The sequence below is a fragment of the Bison bison genome, unplaced genomic scaffold (genome assembly GCF_000754665.1).
Source record: "Bison bison bison isolate TAMUID 2011002044 unplaced genomic scaffold, Bison_UMD1.0 scf7180017864485, whole genome shotgun sequence".
Lineage (NCBI taxonomy): Eukaryota > Metazoa > Chordata > Mammalia > Artiodactyla > Bovidae > Bison > Bison bison.
Genome location: NW_011495045.1, coordinates 2,265,205 through 2,277,539, shown reverse-complemented (window position 1 = coordinate 2,277,539; position 12,335 = coordinate 2,265,205).

Sequence of the window (12,335 nt, the reverse complement as noted above, 5' to 3'; positions counted from 1 at the left end):
CAATAAAATTAGAAATGAAAATGGAGAAATCAAAATGGACAACACAAAAGATCATAAGAGACTACTATGAGCAACCGTATGCCAATAAAATGGACAACTTGGAAGAAATGGACAAATTCTTAGAAAAGTATAACTTTCCAAAACTGAACCAGGAAGAAATAGAAAATCTGAACAGACTCATCACAAGCATAGAAATTGAAACTGTAATCAAAAATCTTCCAACAAACAAAAGCCCAGGACCAAATGACTTTACAGGTGAATTGTACCAAAAATTTAGAGAAGAGTTACCATCTATCCTACTCTTCCAGAAAAATTGCAGAGTAAGGCAAACTCCCAAACCATCACCCTGATACCAAACCCAGACAGAGATGTCACACACACACACACACACAAAAAACAACTACAGCCCTATATCACTGATGGACATAGATTCAAAAATACTCAACAAAATTCTAGCAAACAGAATCTAACAACATATTTAAAAGATTATACATCATGACCAAGTGGGCTTTATTCCAGGGTTGCAAGGATTCTTCAATATTCAAAAATCAATCAATGTGATACACCATATAAAAAGATTGAAAGATAAAAACCATATGATTATCTCAATACATACAGAGAAAGCCTTTGACAAAATTCAACACCCATTTATGATAAAAAAAAAAAAAACTCTTCAGAAAGCAGGCATAGACAGAACATACCTCAACATAATAGAAATGATATATGACAAACCCACAGCAAGCATTATCCTCAATGGCAAAAAATTGAAAGCATTTCCCCTAAACTCAGGAACAGACAAGGGTACCCATTCTCACCACTACTATTCAACATAGTTTTGGAAGTCTTAGTCACAGCAATCAAAGAAGGAAAAGAAATAAAAGGAATCCAGATCAGAAAAGAAGTTAAACACTCACTGTTTATAGATAACATGATCCTCTACACAGAAAATCCTAAAGATACCACCAGAAAATTACTAGAAAATGACTAGAGCTAATCAATAGAATATAGTTACAGGATATAAAAGTAATACACAGAAATCCCTATACACTAACAATGAAAAATCAGAAAGAGAAATTAAGGAAACAATACCATTCACCATTGCAACAGAAAGAATAAAATACTTAAGAATTATATACCTGTGATGGATTCATTTTGATGTTTGGCAAAACTAATACAATTATGTAAAGTTTAAAAATAAAGTAAAATTTAAAAAAAAAAGAATAAATTTACCTAAAGAAACAAAAGGCCTGTATATAGAAAACTATAAAACACTGATGAAAGAAATCAAAGATGACACAAATAGATGAAGAAACATACCATGCTCATGGATTGCAAGAATCAATATAGTGAAAATGAGTACACTACCCAAAGAAATATGTAGATTCAGTGCAATACCTACCAAGCTACCAATGGTATTTTTCATAGAACTAGAACAATTTCACAATTTGTATGAAAATACAAAAAAAGAAAAAAAACCTTGAATAGTGAAAGCAATCTTGAGAAAGAAGAATGGAACTGGAAGAATCAACCTTCCTGGCTTCAGACTATACTACAAAGCTACAGTCATCAAGACAGTATGGTACTGGCACAAAGACAGAAATATAGATCAATGAATAAAATAGAAAGCCCAGAGATAAATACATGCACCTATGGACACCTTATCTTTGACAAGGGAGGCAAAAATATACAATGGAGAAAATACAGTCTCTTTAACAAGTGGTGCTGCGAAAACTGGTCAACCACATGTAAAAGAATGAAGCTAGAACATTTCCTAACACCATACACAAAAATAAACTCAAAATGGATTAAAGATCTAAATATAAGACCAAAACTATAACACTCTTAGAGGAAAACATAGGCAGAACACTCTCTGACATAAGATCAGCAAGATCCTCTATGACCCACCTCTGAGAGTAATGGAAATAAAAACAAAAATAAACAAATAGGACCTAATTAAACTTAAAAGCTTTTGCACAATGAAAGAAACTACAGCAATGTGAAAAGGCAGCCTTCAGAATGAGAGGAAATAATACCAAAAAAACAACTGACAAAGAATTAATCTCAAAAATATACATGCAGCTGATGCAGCTTAATACCAGAAAAAATGACCAACCCAATCAAATAGTGAGCCAAAGAACTAAAAAGACATTTCTCCAAAGAAGACGTGCAGATGGCTAACAAACACGTGAAAAGATGCTCAATATAACACATTTATTACAGAAACGCAAATCAAAACCACTATGAGGCATCATCTCGCATGAGTCAGAATGGCTGTCATCAAAAAGTTTACAAAAAATAAATGCTTAAGAGGTGTGGAGAAAAGGGAATCCTTTTACTCTGTTGGTAGGAATGCAAACTGGTACAGCCACTGTGGAGAACAGTGTGGAGATTCCTTAAAAACTAGGAATAGAACTGCCATAGGACCCAGCAATCCTACTGCTGGAGCACACACTCTGAGGAAACAAGAACTGAAAGAGACACATCTAGCCCAATGTTCATTGCAGCACTGTTTACAATAGCTAGGACATGGAAGCAACCTAGAAATGTCCGTTGGCAGACGAATGGATAAGGAAGTTGTGGTACATATGCAGGGTGGAATATTACTCAGCTATAAAAAGGAATGCATTGAGTCAGTTCTAGTGAGGTAGACAAAACTGAAGCCTGTTATATAGAGCGAAGTAGGTCAGAAAGAGAAACACCAATATAGTATATTAACACATATATATATGGAATTTAGAAAGACAGTAATGATGATCTTGTATGCAAGGCAGCAAAAGAGACACAGATGTAAAGAACAAATTTTTGGACTATGTGGGAGAAGGCAAGGGTAGGATGATGTGAGAGAACAGCATTGAAACATGTATATTACCATATGTAAAATAAACAACCAGTGCAAGCTTGATGCATGAAGCAGGGTACCCAAAGCTGGTGCTCTGGGACAACCCAGGGGGGTGAGATGGGGAGGGAGGTGGGAGGAGGCTTCAGGATTGGGGAACACATATGTACCCATGACTGATTCATGTCAATGTATGGCAAGTTCAGTTCAGTCATTCATTTATGTCCGACTCTTTGAGACTCCATGGACTGCAGCAAACCAGCTTCCCTGTTCATCACCAACTCCCAGAGTTTGCTCAAACTCATGTCCATTGAGTCAGGGATGCCATCCAACCATCTCATCCTCTGCCATGCCCTTCTTCTCCTGCCATCAATCTTTCCCAGCATCAGGGTGTTTTCCAATAAGTCAGTTCTTTGTATCAGGTGGCCAAAGTATTGGAGTTTCAGCTTCAAGGCACAGAATATTGGATATCCATCTTAGTGAATAAAATGTCATTTACCACCCTGGTTGCTTATCCCTTACAGGAATGCCTTCACTGATTTATACTTCACTTCACTTACACAGGGACTTTGCAAATGAAAACATGCAATAAACATACCCCTCTCCTTTAGGTCAAGGGCAGAAAGTCAGCTGTGTCAGTTAAGGTCTTTCAGTGTCTTTCCCTCAGCTAGAAAGACAAGTCATCACAGTTTGCAAGCTCTCCTTGTCTTCTGTGCTTTGGAGGGATTTAGTTATGGGGCTCTTAACAAGATCAAGCCAAATCACACAGCTTCAGCCTGTCAAAAGGCATTGAAAATCTTTTCTGGGTGATTTATCATTGAAATACACATGGCAGGAAAGGAGAAGGAGAATTAGAGGAAGCAGAGAAAGCCCCACTCAGCCTGCAGTGCTCAGCTGGCAGGATGCCTGTGGCAGCCACAGCAGCTGGTGGACAAAGGTGCCTCAACATGGGGATGGATGGGCTCCTGTGAGAAGGCCACCTCCTGAAAATAAATAATCACTGGGACATCCCCACTCCAAGAAGTGCATTAACACAGAGCAGTCACAGCCAGTAAATCCTGGCCAACGAGTATGGCAGAATGGGGGGGCTGGATTAATTCACAGCTGCTGGCAACACCTGACAGATCAGATAAAATATGGAGTAGCTTGGATTTCCTCCCAAAAGTCAATAGCAGCACCATCACTAATTTAAAGCCAGAGCATCCATAGCTAACCAAAGTCACTGCTAGAGAGACACTTGTGTAGAAGAACATAAATAACCAGAAATTTCAGCATCCCTCCTGTATCCTCAATGTACCTGTAAATATTTTGCCTCTTCTCTCTTGCACCTCCCTCCCTGGACTCAGGGCTTATCTCAGGATAAACTCTGCTTTCTGTAGGTGATTTTCTTTTCTTTTTAGGGGGGAGTATGTGCCAGTATAACAAGGGGGCACCCTTTGTTGAAAGCAGCACTAGCAAATGTAGGCTCAAATAGAAAGCTGTTGCCATTTGTCAATGTTGCTATGAAAAAGAGGTTCCAGATTGCACTCCGGGACCCTTGGGGGCAGAGACTCTTCCAAGGCTGAAAGCCTGCTCTTTGCCAGACTGGATGCTGAAAACAAACAATAGAAAGATGGAATGCAAACAGCACCCTTCCCCAGGCCCTTAGAGTCTAGTGAGAGAGAAAAACCAGGAACAGAGAGAGAAAATTAGCTAAAAGACCATTGCATTGAAATGTGGTGCTTGAAAGAGGCAAGCCCGGAATGTCCTGGACAGAGGGGGAGTTATGGCAGGGCCTGGCCTGGGAACAGCCTATAGGAAGAAGAAAGGAGTCATTAGCACACAGGCCAGCTCTGATTACCCGAAAGACCTCTACTCAGAAACTCACAGCATGTACCCATTATTTTACTTAACAACATTTGAGACTCTGCAAGCTTTCCTTCTATTTCTTACTGTTCACCAGGGAAGAGGCACCAGAAACAAGCAGGAGTTGGGGGGGGGGTAGTTTTCAATTTATCAAAATAAGAACAAAAGTACCCACTGTTTATTTTTTAATATAAATTTATTTATTTTAATTGGAGGCTAATTACTCTACAATATTGTATTGGCTTTGCTAATAATAAAAATAAAACGACAAAGAAAGTAAATGTAGCTGCAACCCAAAAAGTCCTGTGGGCCTTGAGGTATATAGTCACTGGCCTTCTGGGTTTTAGGACAAACAGAAAAAGTAAATAAAACAAGAATCATTGAAGTCCTGTCATTTGTGACTTGAAATCTTGCCATTTGCAACAACATGGATGGAACTTGAGGGCATTATGTTAAGTGAAATATGTCAGACGGAGAAAGACAAATACTGCATGATCTCACTCACTCATGTGTGCAATCTAAAGAGGTGCTGGGCAAAATGAGTGAATGAGCAAAGGTGGTCAAAAGATATAAGCTTCAAATTATAAAATAAATAAGGCATGGGAATGTAATGTAAGGTGACTACATTAATAATATTATATTATGTATTTGAAAGTTGCTTAGAGAGTAGAATTTAAAAGTTCTCTTCAAGAGGAAAAACACGTAATTACACATGGTGATGGATGTTAAGTAGACTTCTGTGGTGAACATTTTATAATATGTACATATATTGAATCACTATCTTATATACCTGAAATCAATACAATGTTATATGTCAATTATATCATAATTTTTAAAAGGTAGAAACTTTCCAGAATTTGGAAAGAGTCAAGATCTAACTTATTTCACTGTTCAATATGCATGCTAATCTTATACTAATAAATAACAACATTTTTTTTTCACTCATTGAACTCCAGAAAGCACTTCACTGGTGACTAATATTGAATTAGTTTCCTAGGGCTGCCCTAACAAAGTACTGAGTGACTTAAAACAACAGACATTTATTCTCAGAGTTCTGGAGTCTGGAAGTCAGAAATCAAGGTGTCAGCATAGCTGGTTGCATTTTTAGAGGTTCTGAAGGAGAATCTGGTAGTTGCTGGCAATCCTTGGTGCTGCTTAGCTTATGGATGCATCATTCCAGTCTCTGTCTCCATCTTCACATGGTTCTCTCCCTCATGTTTCTGTGTCTAAATTTCACTCTTCTTGTAAGGATACCAGTCATTGAGTTAGGAGCTTTGCTAATTCATTATGACCTCACCTTACTTGATTACATCTTTAAGATTATTTATAAAAAAAGTCAAATTCATAGGTACCCCCTAAGAACTTTAACATATTTTAAAGGGACACAATTCATGCTACAATAAATACCCATTAACCTGCCCCTTTTCAACCATTAATCATTTACCAAAGATCAATTATGCACCTCTCCAAATTCAATCCAGGGAAATGTTACCAGCTACCCTGCTTCATCTTCTTATTTTATGCTGAATATTCCCTGAGTAACTCCCACAAGGTGGAAGAACTATGTATTTGGCAGTAAACAGAGAGGAAAAGTTCTTTTCTGACCTTTTAGCTGAAGGGATGTGTGAGCTATCCATTGTTCTGCACTCTGAAATAGATATGTATGTGTGTATCCAAGTGTGTTATGCTTGAACATAATAAATCCGAAACAACTCTATTGTGGTTTCTCCATTTGCACTCCCATTTTTCATCTTTCTATAGACGGCATTCTAGAACACTGAACATTCTGAACAAAATGTCCTTTTCTTATTCAGTACCACATTTTAGTAGATAAAAGGTGAATGAAATGCTAAAAGTAATACATAATTTGCTACTAACAAATAGCAGAGGAGTAATAGATCAATGATGTTTTATAAAGGAAAGACTAATTACAGTGGGAACCAAACATAGAAAGAACTCAATTTTAATCTTTCATAACAGAAAAATGTCACTAACACATCTGGGTGTTTTTGCTTGTTCTTTATAGTAGCTTGAAATAATGACAGTTGGGGAAACTGTTAGGTTTCTACTAAAGTTGTCCCGAAGTTTGATTTATAGTCAGTTATCTTCCATTTGGCAGAAGCTTAGGAGGAAGCAGCAGTCATGAGAGTCTGGCAGATTTTGCCCTTGAGGTTAAGATATTAAACAAAAATGAAAACTAACATATCTTCAGATGGAAGAGTGGTACTTAAAGTTGAGACAATCTTGTAAAATGTTTCTTCTTAAAAAATGATTTTATTAGAGCAATTAAAAATGTAGAAAGTGGTGTAATCTTTTTTTAGTTGTGTAAGAGCTCTGTTCTAATATCCCTTGCTCTCTGGAGCTAGATAAATCTATATATAGCTTCCTGGTATATGCTTCACTCATTATCTCTATATATAGAGACCTGTAGATAGAAAATTCACTGTGAACATAGGTCAGACTGCATTCACAGAAGAATTGCATCTTCACCCCTTGAAACTATAAAATTCTTTGAATAGTTCAGAGTTGGCCCTGGGAAGTGAGAAGTCAGAGGTGATCTTTAAGTCCCACAGTCATGCATTTATTTACCCATTCAACAAATATTTACATGTAGTATCCATTACATGTAAACATTTTCTCCATTGTTGTGGGTTCAACAACAACAAAAAGATGTCTGTCTTCTAAGATCTTATAAAAGAGGAGAAACCTATAATTCTACTCTTCACTGTGTGGCCAATGATACCACATCTTTATAATAAAAAGAGTTCTTCTAATATAATACAAATGGCTCCTACAGAAGTAAAAAGAGCAAAATTTGAAACATATTGTTTATCTCTAAGAAAGTAAGAGAATCTTTATAGAGGGGGGAAAGAAAAATGAGGTTTAAACTACATTTAGGTCAGTCATGACCTGTAAGGCAGAACCCAGGGGTAATTGGGAAGAAAGTGCCAAAATCAAAAGCCTAGAGTTCTGAGACTAGCCAGAAGGAAATAAGAAGTCAGTTCTTTCCAGGGGTTCTAAACCTGGGTCTGAGGGTTCTCCAAGCATTCATGACAGAAGTCAAAATATTCATGGACTTGTCGTTCTTCAGTCACTAAGTCATGTCTAACTTTTTGTGATCTCATGTACTGCAGCATACCAGGCTTCCCTGTCTTTCACTATCTCCTGGACTTTGCTCAAATTCATGTCCATTGAGTCAGTGATGCCATCCAACCATTTCATCTTCTGTTGTGCCTTTCTCCTCCTGCCCTCAATCTTTCCCAGCATCAGGGTCTTTTCTTTTCTTTTCCAATGAGTAAACTCTGCATCAGGTGGCCAGTTATCACACCTTCAACTTCAGCATCAGTCCTTCCAACATTGGCCACACAGTGAAGAGTAGAATTATAGGTTTCTCCTCTTTTATAAGATCTTAGAAGACAGACATCTTTTTGTTGTTGTTGAACAAATTCAGGGCTGATTTCCTTTAGAATTGACTGGTTTCATCCCCTTGCTGTCCAGGGGACTCTCAAGAGTCTTCTCCAGCCCCACAGTTTAAAAGCATCAATTCTTCAGCATTCAGCCTTCTTTATGGTCCAACTCTCCCATCCGTAAGTGACTACTGGTAAAAACCATCAGTTCAGTTCAGTTCAGTCGCTCAGTCGTGTCCAACTCTTTGTGACTCCATGAATCTCAGCACGCCAGGCCTCCCTGTCCATCACCAACTCCTGGAGTTCACTCAGACTCACATCCATCGAGTCAGTGATGCCACCATAGCTTTGACTATATGGACCATTGTCAGCAAAGTGATTCTGCTTTTTAACATGCTGTCTAGGTTTGTCACGAGTTTTCTCCCAAGGAACAAGCACCTTTTAATTTCATGGCTGCAGTCACTGTCCACAGTTTTGGAGGCCAAGAAAATGAACTATGTCACTGTTTCCTCTTTTTCCCAATCTATTTGCCATGAGGTGATGGAACTGGATGCCATGATATTAGTTTTTTGAATATTGAGTCTTCCCTGATGGTTCAGATTGTAAAGAATTCACCTACAATTTAAGAGACCTGGGTTCAATCTCAAAGTCAGGAAGACCCCCTGGAGAAGGGAATGATGACCCACTATAGTATTCTTGCCTATAGAATTCCATGGACAGAGGAACCTGGAAGACTACAATCTAAGGAATCACAGAGTCAGACACAACTGAGTGGCTAACACTTTCTTGTTCATGGACTTGGATAAGGATAAAAATTATGTGTTTATTTTCATAAATTTCTAATTATGAGATTTCCTTTCATTATAAAATGTAAGGAACAAATTGCAGTAGTTTGAGCAATAACTATCTTTGCCTTTAATAGAAATCATAGATATTTCATATCATATTAGAGTACTACAGATCATTTGAAATAATGTTTATGTTCATTATGACTGTTAACTGTTTATGGTAATTAACTGGAAAAATCACTAGATTTCATTATTTAATGAATGAATAAAGAAGCACATATATAAATATGTCACATTTGTTTATGTATTTTTATAACTGTAGCTTCAGTCCATTCAGGCTGCTATAGTACAACACCACAGACTGGGTGGTTTATAAACAACAGAATCTAACTTCTCACAATTCTGAAAGCTGGGAAGTACAAAAATAAGTCATCAGTAGTGCTGGTCTTTGGCGAGAACGTGCTTCCTGGTTCAGAGATGGCCATCTTCGTGCTGTGTCCTCACATAGAAGGAGGAGGCAAAGAAGCCCCCTGTGGTCTCTTTAACAAGAACATTAATACCAATGCAAACAAGTACAGAAAAACAATAAAATGGGGAAAACTAGAGATCCCTTCAAGAAAATTGGATATGTCAAGGGAATATTTCATTCAAGGAAGGGTACAATAAAAGACAAAAATGAAAAGGATATAACTGAAGCAGATGAGATTAAGAAGAGGTGGTAAGAATATATAGAAGACTATACAAAAAATGTCTTAATGAACCAGATAACGATGATGGTGTGGTCATTCACCTAGAGCCAGAAATCTTGGAGTGTGAAGTCAAGTGGACCTTAAGAAATGTTACTACAAACACAGTCAGTGGAGGTGATGGAATTCCAGTTGAGCTATTTCAAATCCTAAAAGATGATGCTGTTTAAAGTGCCGCACTCAGTACGTCAGCAAATTTGGACAACTCAGCAATGGCCACAGCACTAGAAAAGATCAGTTTTCATTCCAATCCAAAACAGGTGCAATGCCAAAGAATATTCAAATTAACATAGAATTGCACTCATTTCACATGCTAGTAAGGCTATACTCAAAATCTTTCAAGCAGTACGTGAACCAAGAACTTCCAGATGTATAAGCTGGAATTAGAAAAGGCAGAGGAAGTATTCCGGTTCAAGCTGGAGGAGTAGAAAATGTGTGCTCATTTCCTCTTGTAAGAGCACAAAAATCACAATTAGCTCTTAAGCAACCATTGACAGGAGACACTGGAACCTATCAAAAAAAGATACCCATGTCCAAAGACAAAGAAGCCTCAGCAAGACGGTAGGAGGGGCACAATCACAATAAAATGAAATCTCATTCCCACCAGGTGGGTGACCCACAAAATAGAAAAATAATACCAAAGAAGTTCTCCAGTGTTGTGAAGGTTCTGAACCCCAGGTCAGGCTTCCCAGCCTGGGGATCTGACAAAGGCACTGGGAATCCCCAGGGAATCTGACCTTGAAGGCCAGCGGGATTTGATCACAGTTCCACAGGACTGAGGAAAACAGAGACTCCAGGCTTGGAGGGCACCAAAAAAAAGAAAAAAAATTGTGTGCCCCAAGACTCAGAAAAAAGGAGCAGTAACCCCAGAGAAGACTGATCCCAAAGTACCTACTAGTGTTGGAGGGTCTCCTGTGGAAGCATGGATAGACAAGGGCTCACCACAGGAAGAGGGGAACAGGCAGCAGCAGTCTGGGAAGGTCCCGCTTGGCTTGGGCCCTCTTGGAGGTCACCATTAACTCTACAAACAAGCCCGTAGACCCAAGGCCAAAAATCTACCAAGAAGGGAACTCAACCCCACCCATCAGCAGATAATTGGATTAGAGCTTTACTGAATAAGTCCCTGCCCACCAGAGCAAGACCCAGTTTTTCCCACCACAGTCTTTTCCATCAGGAAGCTTCCACAAGCTTCTCAGCCTCCTCCATCAGAGAGAAGGCAAAAGAAGTAAGAAGAACCACAGTCCCACAGGAACTAAAACGAAAACCACATTACAGAAAGGTAATCAGCATGAAAAAAGCAGAAACTTATGTCCCAGATGAAAGGACAAGATAAAACCCCAGAAAAACAACTAAATGAAGTGGAGATAGGCAACACTCCAGAAAAAGAATTCAGAATAGTAATAGTGAAGATGATTCAGGATCCTGGGGAAAGAATAGAGGCAAAGAATGAGAAAATCCTAGAAATGATTACCAAAGACCTAGAAGAACTAAAGAACAAACAAACAGGAATGAATAATACACTAGAAGGAATCCATAACAGAATAACTGAGGCAGAAGAATGGATAAATGACCTGGAGGACAGAATGGTGAAATTACTACTGCAGAACAAAATATAGAAAAAAGAATGAAAAGAAATGAAGACAGTCTAAGAGACCTCTGGGACAACATTAAATGCACCAACATTCATATTATAGGGGCCCCAAGAGGAGAAGAGAGAGAGAAATGACTCTGGAAAATATTTGAAGAGATATAGCTGAAAACTTCGCTAACATGGGAAAGTCAACCAAGTCCAGGAACCACAGAGAGTCCTAGCCAGGATAAACCCAAGGAGGAACACACCAAGACTAGCAACCAAACTTACAAAAATTAAAGACAGAGATAAAATATTAAAAGCAACAAGGATGGCTAACAAACACATGAAAAGATGCTCAACATCACTCATCAGAGAAATGCAAATCAAAACCGCAATGAGGTACCATTTCACACCAGTAAGAATGGCTGCTATCCAAAAGTGTACAAGCAATAAATGCTGGAGAGGGTGTGGAGAAAAGAGAACCCTCTTACACTGTTGCTGGAATGCAAACTAGTACAGCCACTATGGAGAACAGTGTGGAGATTCCTTAAAAAACTGGAAATAGAACTGCTTTATGACCCAGCAATCCCACTGCTGGGCATACACATCGAGGAAACCAGAATTGAAAGGGACGCGTGTACCCCAATGTTCATTGCAGCACTGTTTATAATAGCCAGGACATGGAAGCAACCTAGATGTACATCAGCAGATGAATAGATAAGAAAGCTGTGGTACATATACACAATGGAGTATTACTCAGCCATTAAAAAGAATACATTTGAATCAGTTCTAATGAGGTGGATGAAACTGGAGCCGATTATACAGAGTGAAGTAAGCCAGAAAGAAAAACACCGATACAGTATGCTGCTTCTGCTAAGTCGCTTCAGTCCTGTCCGACTCTGTGTGACCCCATGGACTGCAGCCCACCAGGCTTCTCTGTCAATGGGATTCTCCAGGCAAGAACACTGGAGTGGGTTGCCATTTCCTTCTCCAACCAATACAGTATACTAACGCATAAATATGGAATTTAGAAAGATGGTCGATAACCCTGTATGTGAGACAGCAAAAGACACACAGATGTATAGAACAGTCTTTTGGACTCTGTGGGAGAGGGAGAGAGTAGGATGATTTGGGAGAATG